Source organism: Mirounga leonina, unplaced genomic scaffold (assembly GCF_011800145.1).
Source record: "Mirounga leonina isolate KUSES-001 unplaced genomic scaffold, KU_Mleo_1.0 Mir_126, whole genome shotgun sequence".
Classification (NCBI taxonomy): Eukaryota; Metazoa; Chordata; class Mammalia; order Carnivora; family Phocidae; genus Mirounga; species Mirounga leonina.
The window spans coordinates 18,678,436-18,690,553 of NW_023270314.1; the positions used below are offsets into that span (position 1 = coordinate 18,678,436).

At 37.0% G+C, this 12,118-nt stretch overlaps 1 pseudogene; it reads right to left on the reverse strand.

Moving 5' to 3' along the window:
• Positions 1-10,423: 10,423 nt before the first annotated feature.
• Positions 10,424-11,556, reverse strand: LOC118008422 (annotated as a pseudogene).
• Between the last annotated feature and the right edge of the window lie 562 nt (positions 11,557-12,118).

The following is a 12,118-nucleotide window of genomic DNA, read 5'->3' on the forward strand; positions in this document are numbered from 1 at the left end:
CTTGTCAGTACAAACTACACCTACCTCCAATTCTGTAGGCATTAGTAGAAACAATTAAGTAGGATGACATAAACAATTTAGCAGTGCCAACGCAGCTCAATTCAAGGGCATAATCAAAGTCATCTAAGTAATTCTCCCAATAGAGGGATTAGTGGTTTACCCACCTGGCTCCATTCAGAATTTATATCTATATTCATGGGGCACCTGGGTGGCTCACTGGATTAAGCGTTTGACTCTTGGTTTTGGCTCAGATCATTTTCTCAGGATCCTCAGATCGAGCCCAGAGATGGCCTCCATGCTCAGCATGGAGTCTGCTTGTCCCTCTCCCTCTGCTCTTCCCCCTGCTCTTTCTCTTATTCTTTCTCTCTCTAGAATAAATAAATAAAATCTTAAAAAAAATAATTTTTATCTATGTTCAATTTTGTTTTCCCCTCTCTGGCCTCTCTACCCTTTATACACACATTTGTACCCCAGACCAACATTTATCAACTAAAGAGTCAGCACTGTAGCACTATCATGGGTTGTTGTTGTTGTTGTTGTTGTTCTTTTCTTTTTTCCAGTTTCCACCACTGGCCTATCATAGTGTATATGCCTCCAGCAGAGTAAGGGAAGAGGGAGGATTTAGGTTTATGCATTCTTCCCAGAATCCCCCATCACTCATCAGTTTTGGGTCTAACAGCTTTGAATTCTCTAAATTTGTAGGGTATGTGCTATGGTGAGTGCTGTGAATTGTGTAAGGAACATTTTATTTTTAAAGTATGCTGGCTATAAAGACTAAGTCCCAAGCATTGTATTATACTTTTAAGAAGTAATATAGTTTTCCCATTAAAACAAAGTTGCTCATTTTGTAAAAATTTACTGCAAATAGTAGCTATATAAATCCAAGGCAACAGAAAAGGTACAATCTCAAAATATTCTCTAGTTCTAGGTGTATAATATTTCCACTTGATTGGGGTGTTTTTGTTTTGTTTTGTTTTTACTTTCCTGTACTGTTTCTGAGGAGGTCCTATTCTTCCCTGGGGTAATTTTTAGCATAACAAGAAAAGAAAAATGTCCTTCCTCTACAAGCCCAAGGCCTGCTGTGCTTGATTATCTATCAGTCCCAAGAGCTTTAGTTCCTGAACCTCATTGGTGTGAGTCAGGTTTTTAGTCGCTTTCAGGTAATCCTACTATGTGATCTGATATTTAGCAGTAGTTTAAAGAGGAAACTATCCTTCCCTCAAAGAGAGCTACAGGCCTCACTTTTCATTCCTTATCGAAGGATTTAAAATTTCTTTCTTCTTGCTTTGAGTATGTATTTTGGGTAGCAGGAGTCATTTTAGTATTTGGGTTTAACACAAAGCTCTCAAGAGCCTTCGACAGCAAGTGAACAATCGCTGTAATTCCAGCGGTTCTCCATACTGTTTGCCTCAATTCTTGTTCATGTTAAATGTGTTCCAGAACAAACACAACTGACCAGCACTGGAGACTAATTTTAATACAGAAGATAACAGATAAATTAATTTTTTCTCTACATTTAGTACTTCCAGTTATATTTTGACCTCAAAGTTTTCATCCGAGCAAGAAAAAAATTCACTCAATTTAGTTTCCCACTTTGAAGTTGTTTCTGGTGTTTACTCTCTGTCTGGTGTTTACTTACAACTATATCTAAATATTAGGGAGGTGTTCTATTTGAGTCAACATAGATTTAATGAATGTTTATTTGATTCTAGAAAAGCAAAGTAAAAAATGAGTGTTAACCTTGTCGTTCGCGGGGGTGGGGATTTATCATTCAAAAAGGAGAGAGAGATTAAACTTGCAAATTATATTATCAATTCACACATAAATCTTTATGTATTATAGAATATATGATGTTTTATATGTAAAACATAAAACATACATTTAATACACAACATAATATACAAATATTATATGATAGTATATGTTGCATTTGTTACATATTTTATATATAAATATAGCAATGCTTGTGATTTGAAATAATATATAGGACTTTTAAAGAACAGATATACAGAGGGTAAGTGCTGGCCAACTATATATGGGAGAGCAGAGTAGAAAAACCAAAATCAGAGTTTTAATAAAATTTTTGAGGATGAATAGAGTTGCAGACATGGGACAAGAATAAGGAGAACATTCCAAGAGAAGGAACAGTAAACTCAAGTCATTGGCGTGTGAAACAGCACCACAGTTATAGACTAGTGGTGTGACAGGGCTTAAAAACAGAGTCTAATTAAGTCTTCGAACAATCTGATGTTCCTGTTACACATGCCATGCAGGATCCATCCTGTGATTGAACCTGGACAAAACTGATGATTACGTAGGTCAGATCATTTCAGCTTACTAGTAGACCAGATATTTTTAAGGAAACTTTTTATGAAAAAAAAATTTTTTTGATAATGAATAAACTTTACTGAATGAAAACTACATTTAATTACTTCAAATTTACCATACATACAAAGATCCATGCATCTGTTTTTAAATACTAAAATTTGGGACTTTTGTTATAAAGTCTTAATTTCCTCTCATGTAATGACAGGTGAAGTGAGTCAATCACCTAACCGAAGGATAGAATATAGTCTTCTTTTTTTTAAAGATTTATTTATTTATTTATTTATTTGAGAGAGAGAGAATGAGAGACAGAGAGCATGAGAGGGAGGAGGGTCAGAGGGAGAAGCAGACTCCCTGCCGAGCAGGGAGCCCGATGCGGGACTCGATCCCGGGACTCCAGGATCATGACCTGAGCCGAAGGCAGTCGCTTAACCAACTGAGCCACCCAGGCGCCCTAGAATATAGTTTTCTAACACAATAATAGAGACGTCAACTAAAAATGCTTAATATGACTTTTGTCTGTTTTGTTGCAATTTTCTATTCTAAGACTTTATACTTTCATGTCTCCTTATCAGAGTTCACATTCTTAATTTTTCTCAGTGAATCTGTTCAAAGTTCACTGCACTGTTACATTCTTAAGTAGTACTGCTTATTCCCAAACCTTAAAATTTTGATTGCCTCTTTTATTAGTTACTTTAGGAACTAATTGTCTGTCTTCTTTGTGTGGTAATGTGGTAAGTGGACATCAAAGGATATCTTGGGAATAATCTACCTTGTACCGTGAGCTACTCCACATAAGTACACAACCTAAGCAAATACCTCTGATTCCAATGAGTATCCCTGGTTATCTACGGCTTGTTTCTCTATATAAACATAGGAGCTGCCAGGTGCCGCAGCTCTATTATCCCATATGAACTCTGTTTATATGGGCTTAACTGTCCATCTATTTTATTAGAGAACCATGTGTTTCATCCACTGGCATAGTAATATTCTGCTTTTGTTTGGGGAAAAAACTACTTTTCTATTAGAATCCAAGTTGAAAGGATTCATTGGGCAGAAACATAGAGAAGCCTTAATACTTCTACACAGAAGTACTATTAAATAACCAATTTGTCAACAGAAACTCAGGCAATTTTCTTACTTATTCAGTTCAGTTATATTATTGTTTCTTCAGCATTAGCACTGTCTTGGAAATATGTATTTGTTTACATACTGCGTCTCCTGTTCATTGAATGGGAAAATTGTTCAGTAGTTGCCAATACTGATGTATTATAATGTAATATTAATATTCAAATTGCAAGGTGACTACAGTAATTAGACCAAATTACTAACTTTTGATTTAAAAAAAATAATAATATAGGTCTCTTAAATGCAATACAGTTACTAATGTTAATGCTGTAGTAGTTTAAAAAATAGCTTTGCTGTTGACCCCTCAGAAAAAAAGGAATGCATAAATCAACTTGGGATACCTTAAAATAGAGGAAGAGTAACTACTTTCAGGAGCACCGTGACATAGGGAAGGAACAAATGTAAGCAAAAAGACAGTTTATAAGCTCCAAGTAAGAGGCATCATTTATCCTATAGTAAAATAACCATGCTCATACTTAGGCATTTATCAACTAGTTTATCTATTATATGCCGTATGTTCTTTAAAATAGAATGTGAGATTTTGGCCTGTGTAGAAGTGGGTGCATGTCCCTGCCACCATATTTTTTTTATTACAAGATTGAGAAAGAAACAGGCACTTAAGATGCTCTGACTGATGGTGTCTCACATGATAGCTTTGTTTGAAGGTCATTTTTTACTGAATTTCTGACTTTTGTGTTTTGAATATTTGTTTCCTTATCTCATTATCATTTTGTTCTTTATAATGAAATTTGTAAATTTATCTAAATGCCTGTGCCCTGTAAATACCTATCCTGTTATTTTTCTCTACAACTGCTTGTATGTCAAGGGTTCCCAGAAAACATGTTATTGTTGCACAGTAAAGTCTTATATTTTAGAATTATACCTTCAATTCAGAGTTAGAGAGCTTTTTTCCCTGTTCTGGCAGGGTAGCCGATTCAGGATGTCCGATAGAAAATTATAGCCATTCATCAATGAAGGCGAGGGAGTCATCTTTTATTATAAAACCTTAGGCTTCTGGATGACTGTAAACCATCATAGACAGAATTACTCCCATTGTACTCCTTGGGGGCTTCTTGCTTCTCAGAAAAGAAAAACAGAGATAGTAAAGTTTGTTTCTTAACCACTGTCTACCTAAAGACTCCAAATATGCCCTTGCTTCAGACTTCTCGATTTTAGGCCCTTCTCTCGCAGAAAGTATTAAATTGTGGGATTCAAATTGGTATGACTTATAATGTGATCTAGTCTACTGTTGAAGCTACTGTGTCGTGTAGGCCCAGGGAAGCTATTAGTTTATGTATGGATGTGATGATTTTTTACTGGGAGACTAAACAGGCAAGACAGAGGGGCTTCTTTTTGCTTTTGTTCTTATATTATTATTATTTTTTTTTTTTCTTTTCTCAGTAGGTGAGCTCATATCACAGGGCAACTTATCTGGTTAGTGACCAGAAAACCAAAATGAACCACAGTTTCCTTCACTTGCAGCACAGGAGATACTCCCCATTTTCTATGAGAGCTCTGGTATGACAATCCAACCCTTTTATTCCATTAATTGGGCTGGTAAAATAACAGGTAAAGTTAATGGCTTTGCTAAGAATGATTGACACATTATTGCCTAGTATTCCACCCTTCTCACCATATTTCCCTTCCTCACCACAACTATTTTTATTCCCAAATTTTTTCAGGTCTAGATTTTTAGGACCTATAGGAACAAATACATTGTGCCATCATGAACTGAAGAGAAAGATCATTTATCAATCAATAAATAAGTAAATAGTAACTCATAATGAATTTAAAATTCTATGCCTAAAAAAGGGTATGTCCTCTTTTAAAGCAATTTTTAAAAATTTTGTGTAAAAACTAATTTTATTTCAGGTTAGATAATTCCTAAAATGAAAGGTTCACTAATTTTATTATTAAACTAAAGGAATATAAATGTTACTGCTAATAACAGTATCACCATATGTCATAAATGATACCTTAAATTTAATAGTCAAGCTTTTCCACTCCTGCACTCTAGAGCCACCAGGGAATAAAACAGTAAAATCAGGATGGGAGGGAAGGACAGTAAAGAGTAACAGCCTTATATGTATCTGACCAAGAAAACAAAACTTAAGCTAATTGCAACACAAGATTACTCAGAAATTCAATTAAGATAAATAGCATTCATGGATGTTATTTATCAAGAGATGACAGTTAACACACTTTTTCAGGTATTAGAAAACTTTCCATTGTGTATTTGGCCTGAGCCACACATATCAATTCAAGATGTGTTCTTCCCTATAGGTATTTTTCCGGTAAGAAAAACCTATTTAAACACTTATTCAACAAATGTATATTATGTTTGAAGTACAGGACTCTCAACTAAGAGCAAAACAGACAACCATCCCCACCTTTAGAGAATACATTCTAGAAGATGTAATAGTTATATTTTTTCATGTGTATGGACAACTGTGTAAGATAATGGATTTACTGTTTCATTTTGACTATGGAAAACAGATTATTACACATAAGGTGACCTTTTTCCTAGTTCAAATATGTTTCATTCCTATTTCTCTTTATTATTTATCACCATTTTAAGTAATATTATCTTAAAAAGCCTCTTGTATTCTTGTGGACTATTTAAATTCTTTATGAAACAAGGTGAACTAAAATACACAAAAATCAGTGTGAGCAATATTCATGCCCCCAATTTGAGAATCAAACTAAATCAAACCTACTGAAAATTTAGACTTTTCATAATCTTAGGCATTAACATTTTGAAACTACACAAATATATATTTAAATCAAAGAGGCAGGATGATTCATGATAGAAAGCTCTATCACCATAGAAGTTAAGAGAACTGGGATTACTTATTTCTCTTTCACTGGTTTTATATATAATAATTTAAAGAGCATGCCCTGTCTAGATCACAAATTATAAAAACCTACTTTATTAAGTGGAATGTATACTTTTTTTTGGAATGTATACATTTTATGTAACTTTTTAGTTTATTGCTCGTATATGCTAATCAATTAACAATTATTTTGCTCTCATTAGGTATCGGATTTCCCCAAGTTTCTTCCAAACCTTGTTAACTTGTCTTTTACATTTAATTTTATTAATTATTATTACTATTTCGAGAGAGAGAGAGAGAGAGTGGAAGGAGGGGCAGAGGGAGAGGTAGAGAGGGAGAATCTTAAACAGGCTCTATGCCCAGCACAGAGCCTGATATGGGGTTCTATCTCATGACCTGAGATCATGACCTGAGCTGAAATCAAGAGTCAGATGCTTAACTGACTGAGCCACCCAGGTGCCCCTAATTTTATTAATTATTAACCAAAAGTAACCCTGTATGATAAATAGTATTATTACCCTCATAGGATAGATGAAGGAACTGGGGACAAGGAAAACTAAGTCACTTGAGCAAGTTACCACAGTCAGTAAGTGATGGTCCTTAGATTTGAACACAAACATCACAGATGAAAGACTTAATCACCACAGAGCTACAATATTCATTCTGCATGGAATGTGAAAAAAAAATATGTGTTAGTATATTTGTATGGAGATAAAAGTAAAAAAAAATGTTAAATGCAATAGGTGACAAATGGACATTAAAAAGTTTAGTCCAAGTGAAATTTAAAGCAGGAAGAAAACATCTCTTCAAGGGGCTTCAAGGAGTTGGGGTACAGAATGAGTTTTCTCAGAAAGTTGAGCAATTAGTAAGGAAGCAATATTGTACAATCACAGATTTTAGAACTGGAAGATCTTTGAAAGACTATCTGTGGCCCTCCAAAGCTGCCCATACCCTTATTCCTGAAACCTGTGACTATATTATATTACTTGGCAAAAGGGACTCTGTAGATGTGGTTAAGCATTTGGATCTTGATAGGGATATATCCTGGATTATCCAAGTGTGTCCAGTCTAATCTCATGAGCCCTTAAAATGAGAAAAATTTACACATATAGAGTCAGAGAGATGTGACAAAACAAGAAACAGTAGAGATTCAAAGCTTGAGATGAATTTGGGCAGCCTTTGCTAGATTTGAAGGTGGTGGAAGGAGGGCACAAGCTAAGGAATTTGGTGGAGAAGAGAGAATGGCATTTAACTGACAGCACACAAGGAAACAGGGACTTCCCGCTATAACAGCAAGGAACTGAATTCTACCAATCATCTGAATGGACAAAGAAACAGATCTTCCCCTAGACCTTCCAGAAAGGAATGCAGACATCCAACACATTTGCTTTGACCCATGTCTGACTTCTGACCTGCACAGTTATAAAATAATAACTTTGCATCATTTTAAGCTCCTGAATTGGTGGTGATTTATTATGACAGTAATAGAAAACTGATACACCATCTGAAGAAAATCCCTTTACATAGGCAAATTATGTGTCCCTTCTATATGTAAGGAATTAGATATGTTCAGTGAGATTTTTACATATAACATAGCTGGAAAATGGCAGTTATATTTGAAAAATTCCAGAATGACAAGTATTCATCATGGTTTTTAAGATCCTTTGGAAAAGAGATTCCAAATCTGTATCACTAATATATTCTAGGAAATAAAATTCTTATTAGAAAACCTTAAGTCTCAGTAAGAAGGATTTCAATTTTGTATAACTGAATTTTTCATAAAATTATAGAATGTTTGAGCTGGGGGGTAAATTTGAAGATAATCATAATCAGCTCTGTAATTTTACATGAGGATGCTGAGGTATGGGAATTGTATATGTAAATTTTAGTTTTCCGATTTGAGGAAAGATTTTGGGAATAAGTTTTCACATTCAAAAACCTACTTTTCCTTATTGTCCATATTTGTTTATGTTCTATCATCAGGTCATACAGAGAACTACAACACCAGCCCCATAAGTGGCTTCTCAGCCCATGAATCTATAGCCTTTTTAAAGAATCGAGTACTAAAGCAAAGTGTGAACCTGAATTCCACCAGAGAAAGCTATTGTAATGATTTATTATGAACATGATTCATTATATCATCACTAAGATGGGAACAACAACGTGTCTTACAAGGGCTACATGACCTGCACTTCTCACACTATATTTTAGAAAACTTAAACCCAAATTGTGACAGATATGTATAAAGAGAATTGATTTAAGCTCCCTTAAAAATGCAAATGCATTCATAACTTTAAGTTTGCACATATATTCCACCACTGACTTGGACTTCTAAACAGTTTCAATATTCATTCAAACTTTTATTAATGGAATTTCCATACATATTTTATATAAGGGGTGCAGTTTTGTTGTTGGATACATAAATGCATCCTCAGAAAAGTTACATATATGGGAGAAGAGCTTAGTAAATCATCTCTGACATATAATAAAATCTTTATAGAATAACAATGGAAAGACATGGTAATCAACATGCTTTTTTGGTCTTAGTTTTCCTCCTGTCACTGATAACAAATCCAAAACGTATTCTTTCCTCCAGCTTATACATGGAATGAGTACTCGGGAAAGTTAGGGCTTGGCATTCTAATTCCAGGTTTCTTGAAACTCATCATTATTCCCATTAATTAAGGTAGATATTTGACATAAAACCAGATTGGAATCCAGCGGTAAATCACTTCCACACTCATAACTGCAATCCTTTTTGAGAGAATTGGGTCAAGAAAAGTTCTTAATGATAATTTAGGTTCAAAGTCCTTGGTGTTATGGTCAAAGTCATGATAAGTATGCCTCCTATTTGAGGCAGTATTTCTCTTTGAATAGAAAGGCATGTGTTTTTATTTTAAAATAATCATGGTGATTTATAGATGTGAATTATCTCTGCAAAAGAATTAGATAGTGACTTTATAGTGACACTGATGCTCCTTAAATTTTCTAAAGTAGGCCATAAATCAGATAATCTCACAGAAATTTTTAGTCCTTAGAACCACAATCTTATAAAAAATATACGATAGAACTTGTTTATTCCCCTACTACTATTATTTATTTGTATAGCCAACTAATTGTCAAAATGTTCTGAGACAGAGGGAGAGAGAGATAGGAAGGGAGAGAGAACGGTTTCTTTCAAAAGACTTAGATCTATCATCTTTGTGATTGGTAAATGAATTCAAAAGGAAATTTGCAGCTTGAGAAATTTTGATGTTGATAGTGATTGTGGTGCCGTTTAATAATGATGACAATGATTATGACAGCAGTAACAGCAGATATTCATGAAATGCCTGTGTTGGGCCAGGCTTTCCCACACTTTATCTCATGTAATAGAAAATTCAGCAATGGGAAAATATGGTATAAAGGAGTTATATTGATTATGGGGATAAAACAAAGAAAATACCTAAATCTCATTTAAAAAGTGAGATAACACAAATGCTAAAAAATAATCCCTGAAGGAAAATATATTAATATAAAACTACATTAGTTTTGTTTCTAAAACAACATCATTGGTGAAGAGGAAAAGAAAAAGTAAAATCATTTTAAATATTTTATCTAAAATGGAAGGTATCAGGAGTAATGCATTTTTTAAAGTAGTTTGGGAAATCATGGTTATAAAATTTCAGATTTTAATAATAGGAACACATGCATAATTTTCCGGGTATTACTAAAGAGACAAATCAGAGGAGGATGAAAAAAAGCAAAGGAGCACTAAAAGTAGATAAGATCAAGGTGCCTGGGTGGCACAGTCCGTTAAGGAATGACTGTTGGTTTCGGCTGGGGTCCTGATCTTAGAGTCGTGAGATAGAGTTCCATGCTGGGCTCCACGAAGAGCATGGACTCTGCTCCATGAAGAGCATGGACTCTGCTCCACGAAGAGCATGGACTCTGCTTAAGACCTTCTCTGCCACTCTGCCCCTCTCCCTGTGCTCTCTCTCTCTCTCTCTAAAATAAGTAAGCAAAAAAAATTTTTTTAAAACAAAAGTTGCCAAGCTTTATTTAGGTTGTCCTGGTTACAGATAACATATCTAACCCTACATCCTGCCCAAGTTATGCAGCCCCCTGAGCAAGCTCAGCCACCCCTGCCCCCAGTCTCATTTCTTGTCCTCCTCCTTCTTGTCCTTCTTGCCATCCATTGGCCTCAGAGGCCAGGGACCCCATGGCATTTTGAATAGCTTCATTGTTGGGATCCATGCCTAGAAGGCTCTCCAGCACACTCTGAAGGAACTCGGGGTCCTGCATCACATCATAATCATCCTCCTCCTTGGCGGACTCAGATGTGTCCATGGCAGAACTGGCATCGATGTCAGCTGATTCTGCCTGGCCAAACTCTGCACCCTGCAGGGACATCTGCATGGCATAGGTGATCTGCTCCTCCTCGGTCATACTGCTTAGGTCAGGGAGCCCGGTGTGACCAAACTCCTGCTGGCTGATGGTCATCTTCAGCAGAGCATTGTCTGAGTCTTCAGCTCCAGCTGTAGCAATCCCCGCCTCAGCCGCAGAGGCTGCAGCTGCCTGCCAGGCCTCCTCCTCCTGTCGCTGCCGCTGCTCTTCCATAGAGACACGGAGGACTAGGGCCAGCTCAGGATCAGCACTGGGATCCACTCTGAATTCAAAGTCACTGGCACCAAGACCCAGCATGGCACCACCTTCACCAGCCAGAATTGGAGAACTGATGAGGGCATTGGTCAAGCTGGGCCCAGGGGGCACTGTCACCAGATGAGAACTGGTTCCATCTTTGCCATTCAATGTGTTTACAAAGGAGATCAGCTTTTCTGTGTTCACCTCCTCTTCCCCAAAACTGATAATGTCAACATTTACTTTTTCCTTCTTGAGACATTTAGCCAGTTTCACCAGATCCTTCTTGTTGTCCTCCACGGGGCTTCCCACAAAGGCAATGATGCGCATCTTGTGCTTCTTGCCCTGTCGCTGCGTCAGGGCCAGATGGGCCACACGAATGCCAGGGCAGAAGGTGATCTTGCCCCTGGGTTGGACAGTGTGGAGCTTGGAAAGAATGCAGCCGGTGTCACGGGTGAGTGTGGTCAGCACTTCACAGTCATTGGCCAGTGTGATGAGGCCCACGTTGTTCTCAGGGTTGCTGCGGGTCTTAGAGTGACAGACTATGTTGACAGCGTCTTGTTGAGCCTGCAGCCGGGTGGGTAAGAAGTCCCCCATTCTGCATATACTCACTGTTGTCCACGTAAACCGTAGTGCTTTCCAACACCATCTTGCCACCTTCCTCCCTCCCCAACCGGTTCTTCCAGACTAAGTAAGCAAATCTTAAAAAAAAAAAAAAAAAAGTAGAAAGGAACTTCATATGGAGCCTTGACAGAGTAGCAGGTTTTACATGTGTCCTGCCTTAAATAACGAGAAGCCAAGACAGTAAGCACATATGAAACACCCGTTCATCAGACATTAAACAACACTGGGCTGTGATGCTAGAGAGAAAGGAACTTCAGAAGGGACCTCCACATTCACCCTTGCTTTCTGTGGGGGTCACCACCCAAACTGTGACACAGGGATTAGAGCCTAAAGAATCTGCTTTATCTAGAAGATACGCAGGGGCTGGGGCTGCTGACTCTGCCAGAATTTGGAAGAAAGGAAATCAGTGATGAAGGAGTTGCACAGATAAGCAGATCTAGAGCACTGCACAGGGTCCCCTTCAAGGCTCTGAATGGATACCAACCTGTGTGTGCACCGTGACAAACTTGTGGGGCTGGGCAGAGAAGAGCAGTGAGAAGAATGCTTATTCTGGAGGTTATCACATTGTTGCGAGAATACAGACACAT